This window comes from Solanum lycopersicum, chromosome 3 (genome assembly GCF_036512215.1).
Source record: "Solanum lycopersicum chromosome 3, SLM_r2.1".
NCBI classification, from domain to species: domain Eukaryota; kingdom Viridiplantae; phylum Streptophyta; class Magnoliopsida; order Solanales; family Solanaceae; genus Solanum; species Solanum lycopersicum.
Genome location: NC_090802.1, coordinates 9,252,704 through 9,270,299, shown reverse-complemented (window position 1 = coordinate 9,270,299; position 17,596 = coordinate 9,252,704). Strand labels below are relative to the sequence as shown.

Below are 17,596 nucleotides of genomic sequence, written 5' to 3'. Positions count from 1 at the left end.
TCATAGTATCTCTATCCCACACCTTACTTTTCTTGTAGGTTTATCAATCACATCATTAATATTATGTTATATAATGATGGAAAACGATAAACATACTACAATCCATTATAAAACAACACGTAATAACCAACCAATGAAGTGTAATTATTTCTATAGTCCTACTCCTAACCAACTATAGCCCAAAAAAAGAAATTAAATCTAGATACTACTACTATATGTATGCCACAATAATTTAGTTCTTTTCTAACCTTATAAAAGCTAACCATTTATTTTTCTTTCAAGGCAACATATACACACAAATTGAAATAATGGGTACCCTCAATATCAACCATGAACTTGATGACCAAATTTTCAATACCATAAGCCCTTTAGACCCTGAAGAATTTAGAAGGCAAGGTCATAAAATTGTGAATTTCCTAGCTGACTACTATCAAAATATTGAACAATATCCTGTTTGTAGTCAAGTAAATCCAGGGTATCTCCAAAACATTGTACCAAATTCCGCACCTAATAATCCTGAGTCTCTCGATAAAATTCTTAAGGATGTCCAAAATGATATTATTCCAGGGCTAACACATTGGCAAAGTCTTAACTTTTTCGCGTATTTTCCATCTTCAGGAAGTACTGTTGGATTCGTAGGTGAAATGTTAAGTGTTGGATTTAATGTTGTAGGGTTTAATTGGATATCATCCCCTGCTGCTACTGAACTTGAGAGTATTGTAATGGATTGGTTTGGGAAAATGTTAAATCTTCCCAATTGTTTTTTGTTCGCGAGTGGTGGTGGAGGTGTACTACAAGGTACAACTTGTGAAGCCATATTGTGTACTATAGTTGCAACTAGAGATCAAATGCTGCAAAAAATAAGTAGAGAGAATTTTGGAAAATTGGTTGTATATGCATCTGGTCAAACACATTTCTCACTTAAGAAGTCTGCCCACATTGCTGGGATAGACCCTGGAAATTTTCGAGTTATCCCAACAATAAAGGCTAAAGAGTACACCTTGTGTCCAAAATCGCTACGATTAGCAATTTTGAATGATCTAAAAGAAGGAAATGTTCCTTTGTTCTTGTGCGCGACAATTGGGACAACTCCAACAACTTCTGTTGATCCATTGCGTCTACTCTGTGATATTTCTAAGGAGTTTGGGATTTGGGTACATGTAGATGCAGCTTATGTAGGAAGTGCTTGTATTTGCCCTGAATTTCAAGTCTTTCTTGATGGTGTTGAAAATGCAAATTCATTTAGTCTCAACGCGCACAAATGGTTCTTTTCCACTTTTGGATTGTTGTTGTCTTTGGGTTAAGGATCCAAGTGCACTTACTAACGCGTTATCAACTAATCTTGAATTTTTGAGAAACAAGGCTACAGAGTTAAATCAAGTGATTGATTATAAGGATTGGCAAATTGCATTGAGTAGGAGGTTTAGAGCATTGAAATTATGGTTAGTTTTGAGAAGTTATGGGGTAACTAATCTTAGAAACTTGATAAGAAGTCATGTGAACATGACTAAACATTTTGAAGGGCTTATAGCTATGGACAAAAGGTTTGAAATCTTTGTCCCTAGAAAGTTTGCTATGGTGTGTTTTAGGATCTCTCCGCTAGTACTAAGTCAAGTTTCAATCAAATTTGATGATGAGAAAGAAGTGAACATGTTTAACACTAAGTTGTTGGAGTCTATTAATTCATGTAGCAAACTCTATTTGACTCATGGAATTGTTGGAGGCACTTATATTATTAGATTTGCAATTGGTGCTTCTCTTACACATTATAGGCATGTTGACATAGCTTGAAAAGTTATACAAGATCATGCCAATGCCCTGCTAAATCAAGGCTATGTTTAGTTTTTTTTAGGATTTGAATCATATATATACCGGAAGATTTTTATACGGTCATATGAGAACCTTAGTAGGTCAATTAGTCGACTACCTGAATTGTAATCTTATTCATGAAAGTTCATTTTTTCACCTTGTAATCCCTGTCTCCGATTCTCCTCACCCTATCCAATTTAAGAGGAATATCATTGGTCAAAAACTAGGGTGAACTTTCACATTTTTATTTTTATTTGTGTAAGATTTCAATGAAGAAAATAAATGTTGGTTGAGTTTTCAGGCAGACATTGCAACATTACGTGTAATATATACTCTTGTACTATTGCATTTACATTTTTTAAAAAAAGTTTTACTACAACTAAGTATTATGATTAGCTACTTTAACATAGGGATTTAATTTATGTGTTGTTAGTGTAGAGATTCTTTCTAAGATATTAGTGCTGGAAAAATTCATGTCATACCTCAAAAAAGGGAAGAAATATTCAAATTATTGTCTAGTTTTGTTCCAACCCCTTAATTTCCTAGTGATGGGTTAGTTATATTTTGAATAACATTTATTCTAATACTATAGCAGGTCAGACAGTTGTAACAAATCATTATGTGATCATCCTGATCTGTCGTGAATGATACTTATACTTAATCCTTCCATGGGAGAACCAACTACCAACCCCAAACTTAAGAATCAAACCATTTTTGAGAAATAGGTCATTATATTAAACACCATGAAAATCATTTTAAACAATTAGAAGATCGAGTTCCTATAAAATCGTCCAGTCAACAAACCGTTTTGGATATCAACCTCCCTAGAATCTGCAAGTCGTTGTACCAAAACATCTAACAAGCCATCATGACCCAAGACTGCCCCTAGACATGTGTCATAATGCTTAGAGCCACAAGTGACCCTGAGATAATTTTATAGCATGACATGACTCTAAGATTAACAAAATCAATTGAAACTAAAATAAACATGAGGATACAAAAAAAAAAAATATCTGGATAGAACCTATAATCTCAATATAGAAGAAATCTGAAGGACAACATAACATGGCAGAATCTAATTGTTTGTATGAAAGTCTTGACTAACATGGGTTGCTAAGACAAACCCCTAACTAACTCTAACATGTCTGAAAACTGAAAGCAATGATCAAAAGGAAATCATAAGTGGTATCCTTGATGAGATGAGGACTCACCAACATTGTTGTTAGCTTATCAGAGATAGTACTTGCCGCAAGCTGGATAATAAGTGTCAAAACCTATATACTATATAATCAAATAATATAGGCAGAAAGTATGCGGCTAGTACTTCAAATGTACTTAGTATGAGGAAATGTATAAAATATGATCTCCGAATATGATAAGTCTATAAAACATGTTAATGCAATGATGAAGTGTATAATCATGAAAACTAAGTAAAATTGAATTGATATATTTGATCAATGCAATATTTAAAAATTTGACTGCGGGACATACTAAAACTGACATAAACCATGCGAGTCACTACATTGAGTCCATCAATTACTTTCACATTGAAAAAAAGTGTCCAATTTGCTAAGGTAAGGACCATGGTATCTGAGCTAAGGTGGATTTACTAACTAATATCTATTCGAGATAAATTCTAATGGTAACACATAGTTATGGGGCTTAGAGATTGCTACTAAAGGTCCAAAAATGCTACACGAAAACCATCATTACGAAAGTCCACTCGGAAAGAAGAAAATATAAGTCTAGAAAATCTGAGTCTGAACAAATGGACTAAGAAATAACAAGAAATCAATAGCAGTTAGAGGAAATTGTTGTCATGCCCCGAGCTTGTATCTTGAACGCAACTGACACTCGATAGGATCATTGTTGGACCCAAGCGAACTTTTGGACTGACCTAACTCTTAGCGGAAGAGTTCTCGAGTGCCAGTCACGTCCAGGGCGTAGGCTCAGGGCGTGACATGATCATTCTACCGAACAAGGGTCTTTTTACCATTGATTCAAATTAAAACCCTTTTAAAGAGTCACACTCTAGATTCTAAGGCTTAAGAATAAAAATATAACTTGGGAAAGTAATTAAGTTACCTTTACCCAAGAGATTGCTGGAAAAATCCCAAGGGATATGCACTAAATTTCCTTTCTCAATTTCAAGAATATGAAAATGCAGAAAATAAGAGGTTTTTGAGACTTTTTTGCACATAACTCTAACTAATCCCCTATAGACGGAATTAATTCATCCTTCTATATCAGCTTACAAGGAGACAAAGAATCGTTAGTCTTTCCCAAAGGCCCTATTTTACAACATACCGTCGAACTTTGACATTCTCACTAACCCCTTCACATCAAATTTGATAACAAAAGTTTTACCGCCTAAATTTGATTTCGAAAGGCCTTAAGAATTTATTAATGTCTTAGCTACGATGAATCACGATCCAAATTTAGACATACCACTTCATTCATTCCCGATTTATCTGAAACCTCGCATCGCTCATATTAAGCCTGACACTGACGTAGCCTAAGATCTTCAAATCACTATCTATATTCTTTTTGACCAAATTCTTTCACCTTTGATTTACTTGTCATGCTCCAAGCCTACACCATAGACGTGGAGGACACTTGAGAATCATTGTTGGTCCCAAGCGAACCCTTGGCCTGACTAAACTCTTAGCGGAAGACTAACTCATGATAAAAGCACTTAAATACAACTTTAAAATGAACTTTCTGAATAATTTAAATTAAAAGGTGTTGAAAATAAACATTCAACTACCCAAAGTGACAACTCAAGTCTTAACATAAACAATTTAAAATGAAAAAACTCGTGGACTAATAATGTCTTCCTATCTATAAAACCTCTACTAACTGAGATGAACGTTGGGCCAAGTCCCACGACATCCTAATAAGCTAAAATGTAAAACAAAGTAAAGGTATCCTTCGAAAGCAAGGAGGCTCACTAGCAACTATGAAGCTCAATTTGATCAAGCGTCGAATGTTGATCCTGGTTACCTGTATCTGCATCATGAAATATGCATGTCAAATGACGTCAGTACATGCAATGTACAAGCATTTGAGGGAAAATATAAACAAGACATAAGGTTGAACAGGAACTGAAAGAAACATTTACCTCGTCTCAACTAAATTCATCTCAATATAAAGCAGTAATTAAAGATGCAGTATAAAGAAAAACGTTGAAACATGATGGTAACAACTCAGTGTTTTGAAAGACTCAATAATAACTTAGTTTTGTATATAAAAATACAAGTAACTCCTTGACAGATTCTCTTAACTGACAACAATCACTATGAGCAATGTGATGATAAAGTGTCTCGCCCACGCTGTCAGAACTGTTCTATACTTTGCTAGGGTATAAAGTTCCTCAACTAAGTGGATCCAGTAAGTTATGCTTAAAAGCAACAAGGAATCATCTAAAAAGTATGAGTCTTCTATCCAATGGTGGAACCACCCAACAAGTAGGGTTCATCCAAACCACCTTCGGCGAAAAATTATATTATTTATACATGGTTAAAATATTTTTTAAGTATATTTAGTAAATGTCGAAATTATATTATTTATAAACGGTTATAATATTTTTTTTAAGTACATTTAGTAAATATCAAACCCCCCTCGACTACTTCGTGTGTATATTTTTTCAAATTTTGAACCCTTTTATTCAAAATACACGTTGGCTGCATGATTTATGAAGACTTGAGTTATCTGAACTCGTCACCATATCGGCACTCAATACTAATTCCAAAATGTAACTAGCTCATATGTTTAGAATCATGACTTTCTCTTTGGTTTGAGATAATTACTCAAAATTCTATCTATTAAAAAAAAGGTACTCGGAACTGCTCGATCATGAAAATTTTTTCGCAAATCGATGTTTCCTCTCATCTTATATGTGAAAAACATTTACTCTTTGATAATACTTAGTTATCATATAACATTTTAAAGAAAATGAACTCGGCTCAACTCTTCCTTAAATTCAATGGTCAATTCTTAAGACAAGTTTAAAACAATTGAAAAAGACTTTTTGAAAAGACTCAAGAACTCTCAAGACTTGACTCTTAGATCTACCTTGAATTTGAATTTATGTATTTAAGGTTATGATTCATTTTTATGGATGATTTCTATATGTTTAGAACTCATCAATCCCATCCTAATTCAAAAGAAAGCAAATTCAAGAACACTAATCAAGAACATCAAACCTTCAACTTTTTTAGGATGAAAATTAAGCTGAAATTAACATGATTGACACGTAGGTGAACGAACCCAACGCTATGCGAATTGACATACCTTTTAGAGATTAAACTCATGGCGAAATCCGAAATCAAATCCTCAAGAACTCGACGAAATCTTGGCATTTCTCCTCTTTTCTCTTATTAAACTCTTTTCTAAAAACCTAGTGTGAACTATGATGGCGTAAACTGAATCAAATCAGTTTAGACCCCTAATTAATTACTAAAAAAGAAATAAATCTGACAGTGTAAGGAAAAGATCATAATACCCCTTTTAAATTTGGGTAGCTTTCCTTAGATGGACAACCCGACTTCAAACAGACATATATCCCTCATATGATCTAGAAAATTTGCAAACTCGGTGGCATTGGAAAGAGGATTCCAAGATTTTCCATTTGATATCTTATGGACTACTTAAATCATCTTGTACTGAAAGTTATGATCATTTGAAATTGATCTAAAATTCATACTTAACATAATTTGTCGAAATTTCCAATTTTGCTATTTCCAATCTAGCTTCTTAATTTCTGTTCTAGTTCTTTCGAAAACCGATGTGTTACATTACCTATAACGACCAAAAAGGTTGTTACACATTAATAAGTCATAATCATTTTTATTCATGAGTCATTCACTATTCTTTATCATTCATACACATTTACTATTCTTATTTGCATTTGTAACAAACTTTGATTATTCTTTAATGCCAAGACAATTTTATATTCTTCTTTACCATTGGAGCTATTGCAAGAGATATGATTCTTTATATAATCTATTTTTTTTTTCCTTTTGGAAGTTGGATGAAAGATGTAAACAAAATTTTCTCCCTTAGAATTATTCTGTGGTTTTATTTTACTAGAAAAATTTATTGAGTTTTGGGGATACAAAATTGACTCGCCTCAACCTTAATTTGGTCTTCCAATTTTTACTTATTGTTACAATTTTAATTTTTTTAATAGCTCAACTTACATTTTACTAACATTACTAATACACCATATTTAATTATATACTTATTAGTTACTACTATGTCATGTAAAGGTTAGTCAATAATGAAATGCTAATAAAAATTCAAGTTTGACTCAGTAATAATGACTTACTATATATAGATAAGACTCTTTGAGTCTCTAAATTTGATTGCCTACCTTGAAATTTATAAATCAACTTACTAGTTACTACTATAAAATGTCCATTAAAGAAACATTAATATCAGAAGAAACACATAACCATTAGGTAGCATTGAAGATGAAGTTCTTCCAATTATCTTTGTTTGCTATCGTCATTCTTCTTCTTACATTTTTATCAGGTATTACTTTAAACCAAATGAAAATTTTACCTTTTAGGAAATTATCAAATATTTCATAAAAATGTTAGAAAATAAAATAACAAGCCCTTATTCGTTTTTACTCTCTTTGTTTCAATCTGTTTGTTTCATTTTGAATGGTACGAAATACTCCTATAAGATTAATTTTGCTGAGAATATTTTTTCCATATAGATGAACGAATTATGTCGTTAGACGATACGAAGAGATGCAATGGCTACACAGGAGTGAATCAATGCAGATTTGGACCTGATCATGGATGTGTTCAACTTTGCATCATACAATATAAAGTTGCTATTATTGATGCATTTTGTGAAGAATCAGGAGATGGAACTACTCAATGTCGTTGTACATTTGATTGCTAGTCTTCTTCTTATATAGAGATATCATGTTTTAAAAGTATCATTTCAGTGAAAAATAATAAACTTTTTGTTACTAATTAAATTATTGTTTATTTTAGTCTTAGTTAAGTTCGTAACGTCATTCTAAGACTCTACTTATGAAATTTTATTAGATATGATGTTGTTGTCGGTTGAATTCTCGTGTAGAAAATATCTTCTTCATCACTTTGATATCATTTCGGAGACTGAACTTAAAATTAAGGACAATTATAGAAATGCAGACCTTTTGTTTCACTTATTTCCATTATCTTCTATTATTTTTAAAAATCTTCAAATCTCTTATTTCTTTAATGTACCTAAGCCGCATATTAATATATTCGAGCCAGTATATAATGTATTTAAGCTACATATTATGTATTCGAGCTAGTTTTTAATGTATCCGGTCTACATTATTCCGAACCGGTATTTAATGTATCCGAGCTACATATTATATATCTGATCTAGTTTTTAATGTATTCGAGCTACATATTAATGTATCCAAGACGGTATTTAATGTATTTGAGCTTCAATTATTATATTCGAGTTTTTTAATTTTTAAAATATTGATATAATTAAAAACTTATTAGAGATAGATTGTAATTTCATATTAAACTTTGAAATTTATGTAATTTACAAAAAAATAAATCAAATTTCAACTCAAGCCATACATATAAAAAAGATTCTTTCCAGATTCCTTTTTCAGTTAAGACATGAACTTATCAAAAAAATATTACCATGAAATTGTTCATAGTAATCATGCAGTAATAATTTAGGTAATGAGACCCAATCGAAAATCTCATAATTTCTTGATAATTGAATTCGTGAAAATAATAACCAAGGCTGAAAATAATATAAGAATCTTAGTATTTTATTTCGAATGTAGTGAGTGGTACAATATCTATAAATCTTTTAATTATTCTTTCCTACTATTAAAAATTTTATTTGACTCGATATATCATATTATTTAATTTGACACGTATCGCCAATTTGGATCCCAAAGAGAAAGATGAAATCTTAAACATCTAACTAAAATCAAATTTTTTATTTGAATATAATTAATTTCATCATAGGGTAAAAAACATATATATATATATATATATATATATATATATATATATATATATATATATATATATATATATTTAAGAGGCAATATAGCAAAATATAGCCGTAGTGTCTAGTTTTGTTAACACAACAATAGAAATTTAACAAAATCTAGTAAAAAGGTAAACAAAATATAATTTAAAAATACGGTGAAACATTTACCAACAATTAAGTTATTTTTTATAACATAAGCTCCTACTTTCCTTTCCACAATTTCTCTAAGTTTTTTCATATTTATACTCTCCTTTTAACTTTTAAATTCACCATTTTCCCTCTCATTAATTTGATTTTCTTTCATTTTTCATCCCTCCATTTTAGAACACACCATTTATATTTGGAGGAACTTCCAAAGTTAGATAAAACACCAAATATTTTCTTAAAAAATCAACTATCTCAAAATTTTAATTCAATTACAAAAAATCTTTATAATGGTGTGTCGTATGGGGTTTGTACTCAATGTGGTACATATTATGATACTTCTTTTTAATATGAATTTATTTGATGATAATATTAAATGAATAAAGAATATGGTTCAATAATATTTTCGCATACCTACATGTTATACATGTGCTATTAATGAACTTAAATCCATCTAGATATAAGTTCGATTGTTAAAGACAAAACTTTAAAAGTAATTTATTACAAGGACGAGATTAAATTTTAAGTCAGGTGAAGAGAAAACATGCATTTTTTCATATTCAATTAGAAAACAACATGACTGAGGTTGTATTGTGATCACGGGTGTTCATGAAATGATTTGGATCTGTTATCGGTCAAAACTAGAATCAAACCAATACAGTCAGTTATTAAATTTGTAAAACCAAATCAAACACAAAAAATTAATCGTCGGTTAATTTTTTCGATTTGAAAGTAATAAGTTGTTGAGGTCATATGCATCTCGATTGACACAAACACGTAATACATGAATAATTTATGGAAAACTACTGTGAGCAATGAGTTCAACCAAGCAATACTAGAATTGTCATGACACGAACAAAGTGATGCAGACTATGTGGTATAAGGGGTAGGTATAGATAAAATAATGGATTTAATCTTAGGATTTTAATAATTGAGTTAAAACTTTAGTGTTAGACTTGAGAAAATGATAAAATTAAAGATTTAAGTAAATTAAAATATAACAAAATATTTATATTTTATTTATAAATAATATAAAATAATTATAAAATTTTTCGATATAATTTCTCAGTTTAGTTTGATATTTATGCGATTGTTTTATTAAAATTAAAATCAAATTAAATAATATTAACTTTCAAAATTTAAAATCAAATTACACCAATTATTAATTTTAAACAATTTGATTTGAATTACAATTTGATTCAATTTTTTAATCATAGCCATAAACAACCTGAATTGTGACCATAGAGAGTTACCTATAGGGCACTCTAATAATGCATATGTGATGGAAATAGGATGTTATAGGGAGTGAGTTGTTATAATAGGGCCAGACAAACATGGTCATTATAACGACATCTAACTATAATAACTCCATATAATAATAATAATAATAATAATAAGTTTTAATTGTACACAATTAAACAAAATAACCGTTCAGTCATTGTTATAACAAAATATGGCCCAATTATTGTTTTATAACTATATATAGAGGATGTTTGAGTTGGTTCAAAAGCTAGTTAAATCTTCTTTTTAGATGATTCTTTACTTTAGAAAGTAAAAGCTAGTTAAATCTTCTTTTTAGATGATTCTTTACTTTAGAAAGTGTTTGTTAAATATTAAAAGTAATTTAAAATAAGTAAAAATATGACTTAAAATAAGTTGGGATGTTTGAGAAGGTAAAAAATAACTTAAAACAAGTCAAAATCCAAAAGTATGTCACCCGCATTTTTTATTTTTTGACTTAAAAGTCATTTCAGTTTGTCTTTTTATATTTGTATGTTATAGTTATAATTTGCATAAATGCGCTCCATAACAAATATAAATATGTATATATCACTCTACATATACAAAAGAAAACAATTGTATAATTTCGCTATACATATACGAAAGAAACAATTGTATAATCTGCTTTGATATGCATACACAAAAGATCAATTGTATAATTTGTGTTTCTAAAACGAGAAAGAAAGAAAGACAAAAGAAAATTGGGCAAGGAAGATCGTATTTGTAAAATAATAAGTGTATGGAATGAAAATAGATGCATTTGTTTTGTATATATAATTTTCTCTTACTTTATACAAATACAAACACAATGTATACATTTGTGTTTGTATAAAGTGAGAGAGGCGAGTGAGCAAGCGAGATCTGGGAGAGGGGAATGAAAATATATGTATATATACAATTTTCTCTCGCTTTATACAAATAATAAACACATTTACATTGCATTTTTGTATCTACTGAAGATAGGTCACCATACTACGACCAAGAGTTTCGCCTAAGTGAGGAGATCTGGGAGAACGGAACGAAAATATATGTATATATACAATTTTCTCTCGCTTTATACAAACACAAACACATTTTATACATTTTCATTTTGTATAAAGCGAGAGAGGCAAGTGAGCAAGCGAGAATGGCGAGTGAGATTCACTAGGAGAGAGGCGAAATAGCAGCAGTTTGCTATGGGGTATAATTAAATCAAACTATGGTTATAACATTTAATTTGAATTAATAATTTGCTATTATATACAATTTTTCCTTTTATTTTTAACTTGAAGACTACTTTGTTAAATCAATCCAAACAGACTCATAGTCATATGAACGCGTTTTATTTTTCTCATTTTCTGCTTCGTCCGGCCATTAATGATTAGTTTCCTTCATCATCCTTATTTCTTTGTGTAACGACCTGTTTAGTCGTTTTGAGCAGCAGATTTTATTTCTGGAAAAACAGGCTGAGGCGACGAACCCAACGACGGACCGTCATGGGCACGACGGACCGTCGCAGGGTCTCGTTTCCAAACACTTAGAAAATCTGAAATTGGATACTGAAAATCGACTCTCTGAACTTCGTAACGGAGTGGCAGGACGGACCGTCACAGGCCATTCACCCAAAAATCAAGTCTCTGACCCTTGCGACGACCTGCAGGACGGACCGTCGCAGGCACGACGAGCCATCGCAGGTTGCGCAATCCCAGTCTGGGTCGGATTTCTTGATACGTTTTAAGGGACGTTTTTGACTATTCTTGCCTTAATTATAAAGTTAGTGGGTTAATGTTAATAAGTCTAATTACTTGGGGGTTAAAAGAGGTAACCTTAAGTTAATTAGTGGGTTATTATTGCCATCTTTTATTCTTAATTATATACTAATTAGGGTAAAAGAAAGAGGGTTTGAATAAAGAAAATAGAAAGAACAAGAGAAAGAGAGAGGATCGAACGAGAGGAAAAACACAAAGCTTGGGAAATTGCTTGCTTGATCACGAATCTTCGGTGGAGGTAGGTTATGGTTTTCATGCTATTCGTAGTAAACTCTTAATAGCGAATGATATGTGTTAGTAGTATTGTAAACCTTCTATATGCTTAATTGTATGCTTGCATGAATTATGTGATTATGTAATAGTGAATAAATAAGCATGATGAAGCTATTGAATCTCAAATCTTGAAAAGAAACCCTAATCTACTTTGTTAATGATGATGTCTTGGTATAAAAGAAGGCTTGATGAACGAAAGTGGTGAGATTAGGGGATCGGGTGCCACGTTCCGGTACCAGGATAGTATATGAGGATCGGAGTGTCACGTTCCGACACCAGGATAGAATATGGATCGGGTGCCACATTCCGGTACCAGGATAAAATATGGATCGGGTGTCACGTTCCGACACCAGGATAGAATATGGATCGGGTGCCACATTCCGGTACCAGGATAGAATATGGATCGGGTGTCACGTTCCGACACCAGGATAGAATATGGATCGGGTGCCACGTTCCGGTACCAGGATAGTATATGAGGATCGGAGTGTCACGTTCCGACACCAGGATAGAATATGGATCGGGTGCCACGTTTCGGTACCAGGATAGAATGAGGATCGGAGTGTCACGTTTCGACACCAGGATAGTATATTGAGGAGCGGAGTGTCACGTACCGACACGAGGGGAATAAAGATAATGCATCTTGAAATATGTTAATATATCCAATCTAATGAACTAAATTCCCAAATGAGTATGATGAGGAGGTGTGAGTCCTCATTGATGTGCTTGGTGTTGTAACCAAGGGTTATGGTAACTGTAAATGCTGCATGCTAAGGATATTAGTTGATTTTATGATATTGCTTAATACATACTGTTTCCTATTTTGAGTTGGCCGATGATATCTACTCAGTACCCGTGTTTTGTACTGACCCCTACTTTTATTGTTTTCCTCTTGTTTATTTGTGAAGTGCAGCAAACGTGCCGTCATCTTCGACTCAACAGTAATTCAAGTCAGTCTTACTACATCGGAAATTCAGGGTGAGCTAATGCTTCTAGCTTGGACTGGATCTTCTTCTTCAAGTCTTGATGCCTTGAACTTCCGGCATGGACTAGCTTTTACTTGTTTTAGCTTTTAGAATACTCTTAGTTTAGTAATTGATCATAGATGTTCTTGTGATGATGACTTCCAGATTTTGGGGATAATAATAGTTATTGATTTTATTAATGAGTTTAAGTCTTCCGCATTACTTTATGTTGATATTACATTGAAATGTTAAGGTTTAGATTGGTTGGTTCGCTCACATAGGAGGGTAAGTGTGGGTGTCAGTCGCGGCCCGGATTTGGGTCGTGACACTTTGTTGCTTTTTTTCTACCTTTTTTTTTCATCTTCCATGTTTGATTAAAGCTTGTTGCTCGACTTTAAAATTGATGTGCAGGAAATGTAAGTCGTTACAAGTGAATAAGATTTCAAAATACTTGAAATGTTGGATAGGAACTCATATATAAATTTTGAAACTGTTTAAAAGAGATATGAATGATATATATCGATGTATATAAATTGATGACACATAAATATACATGATTATAAACATTTTTATAATATTGATACATCACATATACATATGACCATTCTGTTTGAAAATAATTTTTGTCACAGATATATATTGGCAAGTAACTTTAATTTAACTGGAAGTTCACAATGAGGTTTAAGGGATATTTGGATTAACTTTTTTTAGCGACTTATAAGTCAAAAGCTAAGGGTTCTTTGGCGGAAATATTTATGTAGAAATTAATTATCGTGAAATAAATTATTGTAAAATAAGTTATTCCACCATATATATGGAAAACTTATTTCATTACTATGATACTGATGAATGGATGAATAATCTAAGGACTATCTAATATCTCAAGCTAAACACATGATAAAGTGATTATGCATTTCGTCTTGAAATTATCATATATTATATATCTCATACAAACGACTCCTAAAAGTCATAAATTAGGATATCCAACTTTTGATAAAAATTACATCTTAAATTGCGAAATACTTTCATTTTTTTTAAAAAAAAAAACATAAAAAACAAAGTCACTTAAACAAAATTGAAGAACTTGGTCCTCTTCCTTGGAGCTTGAAGCTTCTTGCAAATGGAGGGTTTTGGAGAAAAGGATTTGGAGAAATTTGATTTGATCTTTAGGGTTTGAATTGGTGGGTGAAATGAGGTTCAAAATGATCCCCCAAAGTTTCCAAAATACCTCTACACTATTTGGACCCTTTTCCAACTTCTAATTTGACTTAAAAACGATGCAAACAAATCTGGGACTTGTTTGCACGACGCGAGGTCATTTTTCAGAATTTGGTTCTGAAAAATATTTTGGGACAGTAGGGTATGTGTTGGCCCCGCGTCGCAGGTAAAAAAATTCCCATCAAGTGATGTCTGCTTGTCCTTTCGAATAGATAACAAAATAGCTCGCTTCAAGTTGATTCGGCGCTCCATTGCAAATGTTTTGCATATCCAGAAGATCCCAACACCCCTTTGCTTGCAATTAATTAGATACAATATTTTTCATTGCATTTTGGCTATTTTAGTTTGTCTTATTAAGATGCTAGCCAGATGCTATATTTGTTTGCTATAAAATGAATGACAAACTTGGACTTAATTTGCTAGGGTATCGAATTTCAGATAGCTTTTTTGCATAAATTATCTTCTTAGAATTGCAAGTATATGTATTCATCAAGTGCTTAAGTAAACATTTTATTTTTTAAACGTTATGGAATGCAACTCTTGGATGGTTTGGCATATATATGTTTATATCTTTTTTTTCTAATCGTCACTTATTTATAGCAAATTAATTACTATTTTGCAGCTTTGTGAACAGTTATAAGTCATGATGGAAGAAAAGAGAGAGAAAATCTACCTTATCACTTACTTTAATATTCGTTCGTCTTAAAATAGTTGTCGCGTTCTGTTTCTCGAGACCTAAATCCACTAGCCTCACCTGATAAAGGAGGATTAGAATTAAGCCAGGATTGAGCGACCAAAAGAAAGGAAGAAGTCTTTCAAAACATACTAATTCCTCCCTATCTCCTTCAAGATGGATGAGCAGCTAGCACTCATGCCTTAATAAGGATGAACAACAAAAATATAAGAAACTATCACCAGAGGATAAAGAAGGTGACCACATATTATTAATTATTATCCAATCAAGAAAAAATAAGAATCTATAAACTATGGACTCATTTCATTAAATGGAAAAAAAAGAATAACCTCAACTATCTAAAAGAGAAATTGATTATGTTGTGGAGAGTGATTGAGAAAGACCGTCAAATCACGCACTTCAAGAAAATTAAAACTATTAACTACCCTGGTGAGTCTAATTTTAAGTTGGAGAAAGAAGCAAGGGATTGGGCGCATCTTCACTAAATTAGCTCACGACTATTATATAACAAAGTTTTATAAAGAGGAAAACTTGCTGCAAATTCTACAACAAGGACCTTGATTCATCAACATATTATGTTAAAAAGTGAGATTCAAATTTTGTTACCTCCAAAGCCTGAGAAAATTTCAACTGTACCTATTTCGACAATTTCACCTTTCTTTTGATTTAGAAAGGCTACTCTGCCCCTTAGAAATCAGTAGGTGTTTGCTTGATTTGTAGTCCAAGGAAGAAAATGTGTTCGCGTATCATGTTCATTTCAAACTCAACACTCATCTAAGTTATGGCCATATTTTCACGTCACCTTTTTTTTTTATGTCCTTTCTATTAATTACTAAATACATTAGCGTTGAATAAATAAAGGAAAAAAGATACTTATTAAAAAGGAGAAAATGAAAATAACTATCCAACAACTCCATACATAATTGATATTTATAGATTGATACAAGAATTAGATAGAAGACAGTAGTAATTTTTTTAGGTGTAAGATTTTTTTTATAATTATCAATCGAATTGATTAATGAAACTAATGAAGTAAAAAATTCAAAAAAAAATGTAATATAAAAGATAGTAGTAATTTTCTATACCAAGAGATGTGTCACATCATCTGGTCTATATCTAGCTTTATAATTATGTATGTAATTTATGGTAGTTTTTTATCCTAATGAGAGTAAAGATGAAGTTAATTTCTTCTCCCATATATTCTATAAATGTGTTGGATTTATTTCTAATTAAATATTTTCACTCATATTTTATATAGAAGAGCTTGTTAAATTCAACAATATGTACTTAAATCAAGTGAAATATTCTTAAGGACATTGTCATCGACACACCTCAAACCGTAAGTATTTCCTTAAATGAGGTCATTTAAGATAGACTCACACTCGTAATTCAAAGTAGACTTGTTTGGAAATTCAAACCACCAAAATGTTAGAATCACAAGAACAATAAAGTGTCATGCATGATATTCCTGTTAATTTGAGCATAAATTTTAAAGTTGAAATTTAAAAATTTGAATTTCTGGAAGTTGTCATATCATGTGGTTCACAAATGAATCTATAATTTCAAGTCCACAAGTTGATTTTGAGAAAACCAAATCAATTGGATATAACAGCATCGTGACTTAATTAAAACCCCAAAATCTATTGTCATCAAAACTAATTTACGAAATAAATGTTGTAGTTTCTCAAATGCCTCCGTTTCTTGTTTTAGCTGATGAAAGGCCTGATTTGCTGCGCAACACTAATGGCACAATCAGCTCATATTACTGTTCAATCTAATTTAATAACAAGAAGTAGTGTTGTACTACTATATTGATAATTCCATATTTCTCTTAGTAAGTGCTTTAATTTGATTTTTTATACCTTATGTCACTAATACTGTGATTGAACTTAATATGGTAATTGCATTAGTTGGAGCACTTATCATGGAATCAAACAATATCAATGAAATGGGAAAATATCTCGTCCTTAAGACATGAGAGTTAAAGGTATGTCCATTACGTACTTTTTCTTTGTTCCTCTTTGGTTTGGGACAAAACTAGGCAATAGAAAAACCTACTAACAAAGGCCTAGGGGAGTGTAGATAAGAATAAGAGAGAACCAAGCCAGCTAGGGACTTACATCATAAATTTTCTTCTTTCTTATTGGTTTGGTAGTGCTTTCCTTTCTCTGTGGCGAGAAGATAGAAATGGACTCACACCATTGGGACCGTTGGGGACTTGCCCTATTTTAGTATTTCAAAAAACATTTTTTTTCTTTGGATTAGTTTTTAAGAATTTAAGTTTTGCAGACTATCTTTGGATTGGAGTAGCAAACTTGCATTAGTATATGTTTTGATTCAAATAATACTCATACACTGCATATACCTTTTAAATAATTCGCATTTATGAATTAACTCAAAAATATATATTGTTTAAAAATTATTTCAATATCCTAAAA

At 31.6% G+C, this 17,596-nt stretch overlaps 1 long non-coding RNA gene and 1 pseudogene across 1 annotated transcript; both read left to right on the top strand.

Annotated features, from left to right (window-relative positions):
- Positions 1 to 308: 308 nt before the first annotated feature.
- On the top strand, positions 309 to 1,842 carry LOC101266606 (tyrosine decarboxylase 1-like; annotated as a pseudogene).
- A 5,350-nt stretch (positions 1,843 to 7,192) lies between these two features.
- On the top strand, positions 7,193 to 7,804 carry LOC109119766 (uncharacterized). The gene is made up of 2 exons (XR_002027187.3): positions 7,193 to 7,344; positions 7,535 to 7,804. It is a non-coding gene; the product is annotated as an uncharacterized lncRNA (long non-coding RNA).
- The last annotated feature ends 9,792 nt before the right edge of the window (positions 7,805 to 17,596 follow it).